The sequence below is a fragment of the Oryza brachyantha genome, chromosome 1 (assembly GCF_000231095.2).
Source record: "Oryza brachyantha chromosome 1, ObraRS2, whole genome shotgun sequence".
Taxonomy (NCBI): Eukaryota; Viridiplantae; Streptophyta; class Magnoliopsida; order Poales; family Poaceae; genus Oryza; species Oryza brachyantha.
The window spans coordinates 13,030,746-13,043,135 of NC_023163.2; positions in this window are offsets into that span (position 1 = coordinate 13,030,746).

Consider the following 12,390-nt stretch of genomic DNA (forward strand, 5'->3'; position numbering starts at 1 on the left):
TGAAAACTAGTTTACCCAAGTCATTAAAAGTTCACTAATTACAGTGAAGCTGGGAGTCCGCCCATAACCGTGGGCACGACTATTCGAATAGATTATACTCTGATCAGAGGTGTACTACTGTACCCACAAGACATGACTCCACTACACTTGAACGTGCGCCGACATACCACCATGGCATACCGGAAAGGAGACCGTGATAGGACCCATTACATAACCCTCCCTATTCAATCGCACCGCACTTCAGGTTTCACCCCCTCCTTTACACCAAGTCGGGCAGTCCTCTCTTGTTGCCTTGGTAGATCCAGAAGCAGCAGAGGCTTTCGTTACACCACGATTGCCCATCCATATTCCATCACGCCTACCCTTGCCTTGATAGGTCAAATAGTTCGAAGCCATGCTCCAGATCTCACCTTACCCATTCGACATGTGGTTAGCACTAACTTACTTCCAGGGTTTCCCGTGAACCGGTCCTTAAATGCCATGGGCGCGACTCTCAAAATCATGCACCCACAGCCCACCATTAGCAATATTTTAGTTGACATTAATACGAATCGGGTAATGAATTACAATTAACAGCTATTCAGAACTAGTAATGATTAAGTGTGATCCCATGAGCTACTTGTTCTAAGCATGGCTAAGCATTAACCTAGGCCTAACTCTAATCAAGTTACCCCTGGTACAGCATGAGTAAAGTTGGGTAAACAACGGCACAATAATAAGGATTACCCAAAAATAAATACAATAAATACTTTAATCAAAACAATGCATATTTGAATAAATAAAGCGGGGAATTTGCAATAATAGGTTCAATATGATCAAAGATGAGTGCCACTTGCCTTACTCTGGCCCCTGGGGAACTTCAGCGACGATCTCGAAATAAACCGGCTCTTCGGCGGGGTCCGAATCTAAGCAACAAAGCACAAAAATAAATAAAACAGGCACAAACTCTACTAAAATAGTAAAAGAAAGTATTTTTAATGGATTCTTGATAATTTTATGAATTTAATGAAATTTGAATGGACCTAAACGGAGACTAGACGAATTAGATATGAATTTTATAAGTTTTTTGGGTTTTTTAACTAAACAGAAAAGTCCTAAATCAATTATTGCGCAATTAATAGGGCTGCTGACGTCACGGAGGATTGAGGTGGCGCTGACTGTCGGTGAGGGAGAGAGGGGAGGAGGGACTGACGCGTGGGGCCCAAGGGGAGGAGAGAGGAGAGGGGATCGGCGCCGGCTGACGGCTGGGGCCCGCATGGCAGAGGGAGAGGGGGGAGAAAAGGAGCAGCCGACAGATGGGGCCCACCTGTCGGCGGCCCTAGAACAGAGAGGAGGGGGAGGCAACCTCGGCTGCGGAAAGACGACGCCGGCGATGAGCGGGCGGCGGGGCGACGACGACGGCACGACTCGGCGGCGGCGGTGGAGTGACGACGTGAGCGAGCGCAACTCGGTGGCAGTGACGATGCGAGTGAGCGCGGTGGCGACGGTGCGACCGGCGGCGACGACGAAGACGACGACCGCACCAAGAGGAGGGCAACGGAGGACGGTGCCGGCTCAGGGAGGAGGCGGCGACGACATGCCGGGCCCGGCGGCGCTCCGGCGGCGGCGGGGCCACCACGGCGACGACGAGGCGACATAGACAGCGGGCGGAGGGGCGACGGCAACGCCCAAGGCGCGCACGCGCGCGGCGGCGACGACGGCCTCGGTGATGGCCCGCGGAGAGGAAAAGGAGGGAGAGGGGGAACGGCGACGGCCTACCGGCGGCGGGAACGGGTCCGACGGGTTGGCGATGTCACGGAACGCGGCTTGACGGCCGACGGCGAGCGGGAGCGGTGGAGGCGCACGAGATCAATCGGCGACGGCGGCGGGCACGGCGGCGGCTTGGGTGGGTGAAGAAAAGGTGGCGGCGGCGCGTGAGGAAGCGGGATTTATAGGGGGTGGCGCGGCTAGGGCGGGGACGGCCGTTGGGGACCGAGTCGGCCACGACGCGATCTCGGCGGTGGCCGTTGCGGTGGTGGTTGCAGCGGCGGCGCGGAGCTCGGTTCGGACGCGGTGGGGAGGCGGCGCGGATTCGCGTGGCGCGGGCGCGCTGGGCTGAGCGGCCGGCGGCCCAGGCGGGGAGGAGAAGGGGAGGCGCGCGCGGGGCGGCGGGGAGCTAGGCCGAGCCGCGGCTGTGGCCAGCCCAGTAGGGAGGAAGGGGAGGCGCGCGGGAGGAGAGGAGGGATCGGGCCGGCTTAGCCGGACTGGGCCGGGAGAGGGAGGAGGGGAAAAATAAAAGGAAGAAGAAGGAAAAAGAGAGGAGAAAAATTGGACTTCTGCCTAATTTGGGATGGAGGGGAAAAAGGAAGAGAAAGGAGGGAAAAAGGAAAGCCCCATTTTACCGAATTTTAGATTAATTTGTTTGGTAAAATTTTATACTTCTTCAATTCGAGTTTAAATCCAGTTAATCGATTTGCGAACTTCGATTTAATTAAATTACTTCCTTTAGAGAGATTTTTCCTGAGTTAATTAAGCCAATTATTATTTATGAATTTAAATTACGAATTTAGCCTTAGGATAAAACTCCGGGTGTGACAAACCTACCCCCTTAAACGGAATCTCGACCCCGAAATTCGGAGGTGCTGGCGAAGAGGTGCGGATGGGCGGCCTTGAGCTCATCTTCTCTTTGCCAAGTCTCTTCTTCTTCTGAGTGGTGACTCGACTGAACTCTGCAGAATCTGATCACACGGTACCGCGTCTTCCTTTCACAGGTTTCCAGAATCCGTGCTGGCTTCTCCACATAGGTCAGGTCTTCCTGTAGATCGATGTGCTCGGTGTTGGTTTGCTCTTCAGGAACACGTAGACACTTTTTGAGTTGCGACACATGGAACACGTCGTGGATTCCGGCCATGTTAGCAGGGAGTTCTAACTGATACGCAACTTCTCCCATGCGTTCCACTATTCGGTATGGTCCCACGAACCGTGGTGCCAACTTTCCTTTGGTCTGAAACCGGTGTACTCCTCGCAAAGGTATGACGCGGAGGTACACGTAGTCTCCTGCTTCGAAGGCCAAGTCCCTTCGGCGGTTATCTGCATAACTCTTCTGCCTGGTTTGAGCTGTTTTCAACCTTTCGCAGATTATTCTAACTTTTTCTTCCGCCTAACTCAAAACCTTAGTTCCGAAAACTTGACGTTCTCCTGTTTGATCCTAGAAAAGGGGTGTATGACACTTACGGCCATACAAAGCCTCAAAAGGTGCCATCTGCAAATTGGCTTGATAGCTGTTATTGTATGAGAACTCTGCATACGGCAAATTCTTATCCCATGTTCCACCAAAGTCGAGGGCACAAGCTCTGAGCATGTCTTCAAGAATTTGATTTACCCTTTCTGTCTGACCATCCGTCTACGGATGATAAGCTGTACTGAAATTCAGCCGGGTTCTCAATTCTTCTTGTAACTTCTGCCAAAATTTCGAAGTAAACTGACTTTCTCAGTCAGAAACAATCTTTTTAGGTACTCCATGTAGACACATGATCCTAGCCAAGTAAATCTCGGCTAGTCTCTTCCTTGAATAGGTGGTGTGAACCAGTATGAAATGAGCGACCTTTGTCAATCGATCCACGATTACCCAAATCGAGTCGTGACTGGCAGCGGTCCTCGGTAAACCAGTGACGAAATCCATCCCAATTTCTTCCCATTTCCATTCTGGAATCTGAAGAGGCTGCAACAGTCCTGCTGGCTTTTGGTGTTATGCTTTGACTCGTTGACATACATCACACAGGGCGACATATTCTGTAATTTCTCTCTTCATACTGACCCACCAAAACTTTTCTTTCAGGTCTTGATACATTTTTGTACTCCCGGGGTGCATAGAGTACTGGGTTTGATGAGCCTCTTGAAGTATCGACTCCTTTAGTTACTTGTTATCTGGTACACACAACCGGTTTACCATCCAGATTGTTCCATGTTCATCTTCTGAAAAATCTCAAGCTTTACCAACTCGCATATTCCTCTTTAGTTCTGTCATTTCTGGATCCATTGCTTGGGCCTGACGAACTTGATCCACCAAAGTTGGTTGCGCCTCTAGGGTTGCCACAAAACCTTGTTCGACTATACCCAAATTTAGTCGTTCAAACTCCTGCTGCAACTGCTCACAAACTTCCGTTGATACAACAGCATTGCAGTAATTCTTCCGGCTCCAAGCATCTGCAACTACATTTGCTTTGCCTGGATGATAATGAATACTTAGATCATAATCCTTGATCAATTCCAACCACCTTCGCTGGCGGAGGTTCAAATCCGGCTGTGTAAAGATATACTCTAGACTCTTATGATCCGTATAAACTTCACACTTGTTACCAATTAAGTAGTATCGCCAGATTTTTAAGGTATGCACTACGGTTGCTAGTTCCAACTCATGGGTCGGGTAGTTACCCTCATGTGGTCTCAACTGACGAGAGGCATAAGCAACCACCTTTCCTTCTTGCATCAGCACACATCCAAGTCCTGATCTAGAGGCATCACAGTAAACCTGGAAGTCTTTCGCCTGATTTGGCAAGATCAACACGGGTGCTGACACCAATCTTCGCTTGAGCTCTTCAAAGTTGTTGGCGCACTTGATAGACCATCTGAACTTTTTCTTCTTTTTTCAACAACTGTGTCATTGGCTTGGCTATCTTCAAGAAATTCTCAATGAACCGGCGGTAATAACCCGCAAGTCCTAAGAAACTTATGATCTGGGAGACCATTTTAGGTGGGGTCCACTTGGTCACTGACTCCACATTACTGGGATCCACTACTACTCCTTGAGCATTGATCACATGACCTAAGAACTTCACTTCACGAAGCCAGAAATCACACTTGCTGAACTTGGCATACAACTGGTGCTCTCTTAGCTTCCCTAGCACGATCCACAAATGTTGCTCGTGCTCTTCTTCTGACTTGGAGTAGATAAGAATGTCATCAATGAAGACGACGATGAACTTATCCAAGTATTCCATGAACACCTTATTCATTAGATTCATGAAGAATGCTGGAGCATTAGTAAGTCCAAACGACATTACCGTACATTCATACAAGCTGTAGCGAGTAGTGAATATTGTCTTGGGAATATCCTCTTCCCGAATTCTCAACTGATGATACCCTGATCTCAAATCAATCTTGGAGAAGACTTTGACTTCCTTCAACTGATCAAACAGATCATCAATCCGTGGCAGAGGATACTTATTCTTGATGGTGAAGTCGTTCAAAGCACGATAGTCCACACACATTCTCTTGGTTTTGTCCTTCTTCTCAACAAAAATAACTAGGGCTCCCCAAGGCGAGGTGCTCGGTCGGATGTAACCTTTCTGAAGTTGTTCATCCACTTGCTTCTTCACTTCTACCATCTCATTAGCTGCCATCCTGTAGGGTCTCTTATAGATCGTGCAGTTCCCGGTACCAAATCGATACGGAACTCGATCTCTCTTTCTGGTGGCATCGTTGTGAGATCATCTGGAAAAACCTCCGGATACTCACAAACCACTGGTATGTCTTCCAACCTCTTCGGGTCTTTGGCTGCTTCTGAAGGTTGCTCTTCTGCTTCCATCTGATTCAGACTTGTTCCGACTATTACTGACTCCGACGACTGATAAGTCACCACATCACCGCCTTCACTGGTCAAGATGACGGTACGTTTGGCACAATCAATCACTCCTTGATGCTTGGTAAGCCAGTCCATTCCCAAAATGACATCTAGGTCTTTGGATTCGAGAAGGATGAGATTGGCTAGAAAAGATGTCCCTTGGATTTCTATGGGTACATTAGGGCTATAAAAGTCCGAAATCATACTATGCCCTGGAGTACTAACCTGTATCGGGTTTCTTAACTCTTCCCTTCTTAACCCAAGCATTTTCGCAAACTTTCTTGAAATAAAAGAGTGTGTAGCACCAGAATCAAAAAGTACTGTAGCAGGTACGGAGTTAACAGGAAATGTACCCAGTATTACTTCAGGCGCAGCCTGTGCTTCTTCTGCAGTGGCGTGGTTGACACGGGCTTGCACAAACCTCTGCCCGCTGCGCTTCGGCTTCGGGCACTTGTCAGCAAAGTGCCCTGAGTTGCCACAGTTTTAGCACACCCCAGGCTTAGAACCTGTATCCTTCCTAGCTAGAGGAGGGTGAGCTGTCGGTGGAGGTGCATTCTGTTGCCGAGGAGCTGGTGCTGGGAGAGCATGCTAAGGTGGAGCACGCTGGGACGAGCCACCGTTGTTGAAGTTGTTGGGGTTGTAGGGACGGTGCTAGCGGAAAATGAAGGTAGATTGTCCGTGCTGCTAACTTGGAGGGTGAGGGCTGGGATGGAACCGGGGCTTCTGCGGATTCGGTTGGTTTGACCTAAACTAAGAGGCCTTCCTTTTTCTGTCCATCTGGAGGTGCTGGTCCTCCTGACGGATGGCCTTGTCGACCAGCTTCTCAAAATTGACGTAGTCACCCAAAAGCAACTGCTTCTTTAACTCATCCTCCAAACCTCCGAGGAACTTCTCCTTCCTTTCGGCGTCAGTGCGGACATCCTCGGGGGCATATCGCGCTAGGCGATTGAACTCATGAACGGTCACCGTCTTGGTACCTTGTTGCAAAGCGTGGAACTCACGTTTCTTCTGTGTGACTATCCCGTCAGGGATGTGTGCTTTGCGGAAGTTGAGACAGAACTCCACCCAAGTGACTTCTGTGGTAGCAGTGCGAGTAACCAGAAAATTATCCCACCAAGCAGAGGCGGGACCCATCAACTGGTGTGTAGCAAAGGAGACCTTCTCTTGGTCAGTGCACTGCAGTAGGTTGAGCTTCTTTTCAATGGCATGGAGCCAGTCATTTGCCTCCATGGGATTGGTGGTGCTTGAGAAGGTCGGGGGCGGACACGGAGGAATTCCGGCAACTTTGACTGCACAGGGGGTGGTCCATGCTCTTGTTGGTTGTCCTGGTGCTGGTTCACGAGCTGTTGTAGCACCTGTTGATGCTGTTGCTGCTGCTGCTGCATCTGCTGCATGATTAAGGTGAGCATCTGTGTCTGGCTAGCAAGGATCTAAGCGAGTGACGGATTCTCTGGTGGAGGAGGTGGGGGAGGTCCTTCAGTGCTGGAGTGGTCGGTGTCACGGTTGCCGTTGCGGGTGTTCACCATCTGCAGGAGCGGAAGGGAACAAAAAGAGAAAGAAGAAAAACAAACATGGGCTTTATTTAATTAATAAACTGTAATTGTCTTGCTTAAGAAACACGCTTAAAAACCACACAACTCCTGGCGGTACAACCATAACCCCACTACTGCTATGGTTCACCACTAGCCCCAAGCGAAGCAAACCTAACACACCAAACCTAGCACACAACGACTAAAGAACGAAATTAAGGCGACGTCTAGTGCGCGGAAGGAGAGCGACGGTCGACGGCAGGGGACGAATCTTCTTCCTCGTCTTCGGAACGGCTCCTAGAGTTGTTGGGGAGACCGTCTTCATCTTCACTAGAGGCGGACTCACTGCTGCTAGTGACTGTGACGGTGCCACTACGGTTTCTTGCAGTGTTGAAGGGGGAGACGCCGTCCTCAGGAACAGGGGTCGGAGACGTTGGCACCATCTGCATCAGCGGTTTTGGTTCATCCGGGGCACCGGGGTGGGACTGAACTCTTGGTGGCCCGCGGGTTCGCTTCCTTGCTGTGAGGCGAAGCCTCGCACCACCGGGCTCAGGGAGTCCTTTGAGTCTGGCGTTCTCCTTCTTCAGGCGGTCGATCTCATCCTGCAGCCGGACGATCTGGGTGAGCTTGGTGTCGTTCAGGGCCTTAGACGCTTCATGGAGGTCGTGATGCATCCGGTCGAGGCCTTGCAGCATCATGCCTGGCCCCGAGCGTTGTCATCAGACTGTAGGCGGCCTCCTGGCAGGCATGCTCGTGCGAGCCTCCGGCTCCTTCTGCTTCCATGTTAGGAAGGTAACCAGGGATCCCGTGTAGCTCCAGTCTGACGCAGTGGGGAAACTCACTTTCAAGAGGGTGGATTGTGGTGTACTCCGGTTCGTAGGGGTATCCTGCCGTGAAGGACACCTTTGCCAACTCTGCCACGAACCCATCCATTCCAAGTCAACGGTGGAACACGGGGTGGTTGGCCATCTAAAGAACAACAAGGATTTAGAATCAATGGATGCAAAATTTTGTTTCAAGATAAATAAATCATAAAAGAAATAAAGTAAATAAAGTTTTACCCGTAAATCAATTTACTCACGCTTTTCAACCAGAGAGATTTAGCTTTTAAATAACTCACCCCTTTGAAAAGCACTAACCCATTTTCAAAGTAACTCTAACTTTCACAAACTATGCACAAACATGAAAAGCAGAGAGCTCTTAGGGTTTCCATTGGGCTGATCCTACGGTCAAAGGAGGCTCTGATACAAACTTGTCACGCCCAGAAATTCCTCACACGAATTTCTAAACTTAATTGTGTATTAAAATCTCTATCCAGGACCAGCCAGGGTACACAAATAAACAATGTTGATTACATAACCATCGTTCTTAGAAACAACTGAAAATAACACTTATTCTAACGAAAATACAGTGGAAAGATAGGGTAGACTAGCTCCAGCGGGTACGGCTCCAATCCACAGGCAAACTTCGACGGCAGACCAGCTCACTCCTGAGAGTCACCTCCATCAGACTCAACTTTTAGCTCTGGAGGGGGAAATAGGGCAAGGCTGAGTACAAACCACCGTACTCAACAAGCAGCACGGAAAAGAGGGTAATAAATGATTCATAAGGATCATCAAGGGCATGCTAGGGTTATTTGCAATTAAGCAGCATTTAAATAAATAACAAGGATTGAATTAAATAAAGGTAATTAGATAAATTAAAGAATAAGAAAATAACAGTTGTAAAATATCACAACACTGTCTAACGTTCCACCACGTTATGACAGACCCAACCACTACTCAACGTTACACCACATTGTAGTAGTCCCAAGTGAAAACCAGTTTACCCAAGTCATTAAAGGTTCACTAACTACAGTGAAGCTGGGAGTCCGCCCATAACCGTGGGAACGGCTATTCGAATAGATTATACTCTGATCAAAGGTGTACTACTGTACCCACAAGACATGACTCCACTACACTTGAACGTGCGCCGACATACCACCATGGCATACCGGAAAGGAGACCGTGATAGGACCCATCACATAACCCTCCCTATTCAATCGCACCACACTTTAGGTTTCACCTCCTCCTTTACACCAAGTCGGGCGGTCCCCTCTTGTGCCTTGGTAGATCTGGAAGCAGCAGAGGCTTTTGTTACACCACAATTCCCCGTCCATACTCAATCACGCCTACCCTTGCCTTGGTATGTCAAATAGTTCGAAGCCATGCTCCAGATCTCACCTTACCCATTCGGCATGTTGTTAGCACTAACTTACTTCCAGGGTTTCCCGTGAACCGGTCCTTAATTGCCATGGGTGCGACTCTCAAAACCATACACCTATAGCCCACAATTAGCAATATTTTAGTTGACATTAACCTGAACCGGGTAACGAATTACAATTAACAGCTATTCAGAACTAGTAATGATTAAGTGTGATCCCATGAGCTACTTGTTCTAAGCATGGCTAAGCATTAACCTAGGCCTAACTCTAATCAAGTTACCCCTGGTACAACATGAATAAAGTTGGGTAAACAACGACACAATAATAAGGATTACCCGAAAATAAATACAATAAATACTTTAATCAAAACAATGCATATTTGAATAAATAAAGCGGGGAATTTGCAATAATAGGTTCAATATGATCAAAGATGAGTGCCACTTGCCTTACTCTGGCCCCTGGGGAACTTCAGCGACGATCTCAAAATAAACCGGCTCTTCAGCGGTGTCCGAATCTAAGCGACAAAGCATAAAAATAAATAAAATAGGCACAAACTCTACTGAAACAGTAAAAGAAAGTATTTTTAATGGATTCTTGATAATTTTATGAATTTACTGAAATTTGAATGGACCTAAACGGAGACTAGACGAATTAGATATGAATTTTAGAAGTTTTCGGGGTTTTTTCATAAAAAAAAGTTCTAAATCAATTATTGCGCAATTAATAGGGCTGCTGACATCAGTGGAGGGTTGAGGTGGCGCCGACAGTGGGGTCCACCTGTCGGTGAGGGAGAGAGGGAAGAAGGGACTGACGCGTGGGGCCCGAGGGGAGGAGAGGGAGAGGGGATCGGCCCCGGCTGACGGCTGTGGCCCACATGGCAGAGGTAGAGGGGAGAGAAAAGGAGTGGCCGACAAATGGGGCCCGCCTGTCAGCGGCCCTGGAACAGAGAGGAGGGGGAGGCGACCTCGGCCGCGGAAAGATGGTGCTGGCGACGGGCGGGTGGTGGGGCGACGACGTGAGCGAGCGCAGCTTGGTGGCAATGACGACGCGAGCGAGCGCGGCGGCGACGGTGCGACCGGCGGCGACGACAAAGACGGCGGCCGCGCCAAGAGGAGGGCAGCGGAGGACGGCGCCGGCTGGGTAGGAGGCGGCGACGACGTGCCGGGCCCGGCGGCGCTCCGGCGGCGGCAGGGCCACCATGGCGACAGCGAGGCGATGTAGACAACGGGCGGAGGGGCGACGGTGACGCCCATGGCGCGCACGCGTGCGGCGACGACGACGGCCTCGGTGACGGCTCGCGGAGAGGAAAAGGAGGGAGAGGGGGGACGGCGACGGCCTACCGGCGGCGGGAACGGGTCCAGCGGGTCGGCGATGTCACGGAACGCGGCGTGACGGTCGGCGGCGAGCGGGAGCGGCGGCGCACGAGATCAATCGGCAGCGGCGGTGGCTCGGGCACGGCGGCGGCTCGGGTGGTTGAAGAAAAGGTGGTGGCGGTGTGCGAGGAAGCGGGATTTATAGGGGGTGGCGCGGCTAGGGCGGGGACGGTCGTTGGAGACTAAGTCGGCCACGACGCGGTTGTAGCGACGGCGCGGAGCTCGGTTCGGACACGACGGGGAGGCGGAGCGGACTCGCGCGGCGCGGGCGCGCTGGGTCGAGCGGCCGGCGGCCCAGGCGGAGGGGGGAAGTTGAGGCACGCGGGGGGCGGTGGGGAGCTAGGCTGAGCCGCGGCTAGGGCCGGCCCAGGAGGGAGGAAGGGGAGGCGCGCAGGAGGAGAGGAGGGAGCGGGCCGGCTTGGCCGGACCGGACCGGGAGAGGGAGGAGGGGAAAAGAAAAGGAAGAAGAAGAAGGAAAAAGAGAGGAGGAAAATTGGACTTCGGCCCAATTTGGGATGGAGGGGAAAAAGGAATAAAAAGGAGGGAAAAACGAAAGCCTCATTTTGCCGAATTTTAGATTAATTTGTTTGGTAAAATTTTATACTTCTTCAATTTGAGTTTAAATCCAGTTAATCGATTTGCGAAGTTTGATTTAATTAAATTACTTTCTTTAGAGAGATTTTTCCTGAGATAATTAAGCCAATTATCATTTACGAATTTAGACTTAGGATAAAACTCCGGGTGTGACATCATGCGATCCTAGCTATCGCTACTTCATATGAAAGCTCCCTTTCGAAGATATAATTTCTACAAGTAATAAGACAACTATTTTTTCTCTAATATTTTCAAAATTGTTTGTCAGAGTGCTCGTAATATTTGCCTGCAAAGGATATGTGAGGTTAGTCTCATTTGGGTAATATATTCTCATTAGAGTTTATTTTAGTCGGTCAAAATTGACAAATCATAAACCTCGAGATCTGGATTCTTCACCTGCATAATGAGATTCCTCGTATGGAGGCATACATGAAAACCACAAGTTTTGCCACCTTATTATTGGATTGGGAAGTCTATGTGGTGATATAGTGTGGCATTTTCTTTTTTATGCTTGTCACCTTTTAACACGTATTGGTGCCATGCGGCATCCAAAGTGAAGTTAATGGAGAAAAGTCATTTTCTTCTTGGGTTAAGGTAGTAAATCTTACTTCATTTAGGGACTATGAACATGCAAATTCAATGAAATAAGGTATTGATATAGTACCAAGTTAAAACCTCATCTTATATGCATTGTAGATCTTTTAAGTTTAGTTATCAACTTATTGTTGATTGTGTGAAAATATGGTGAAGTCTTTGTCTTGATGTGCCTAGAAGCTATTTTCAACGTAGTTCAACACATCTTCTCCAAGATGTTATTTAATTGTCTCATTAATCTTACGTAGATCTACAAATACAACATGACTTCTCGTTCTACGAGCCTCCTTCCAACACAACAACTTATATTAGAGTTAAGTAGATATCCTAGGCCTTTAGCGTGTGAAGTGCATATTATACATGAACACATAACTACACTCATCTTACGACCAACAAGATTCTAGACTACTATTGTCAGACGGCCAAACAACCAAATCACTAATAATAACTTTAGAGATAAATCTCTTGTAAATAGGAATAAATATTTAGAGTTTC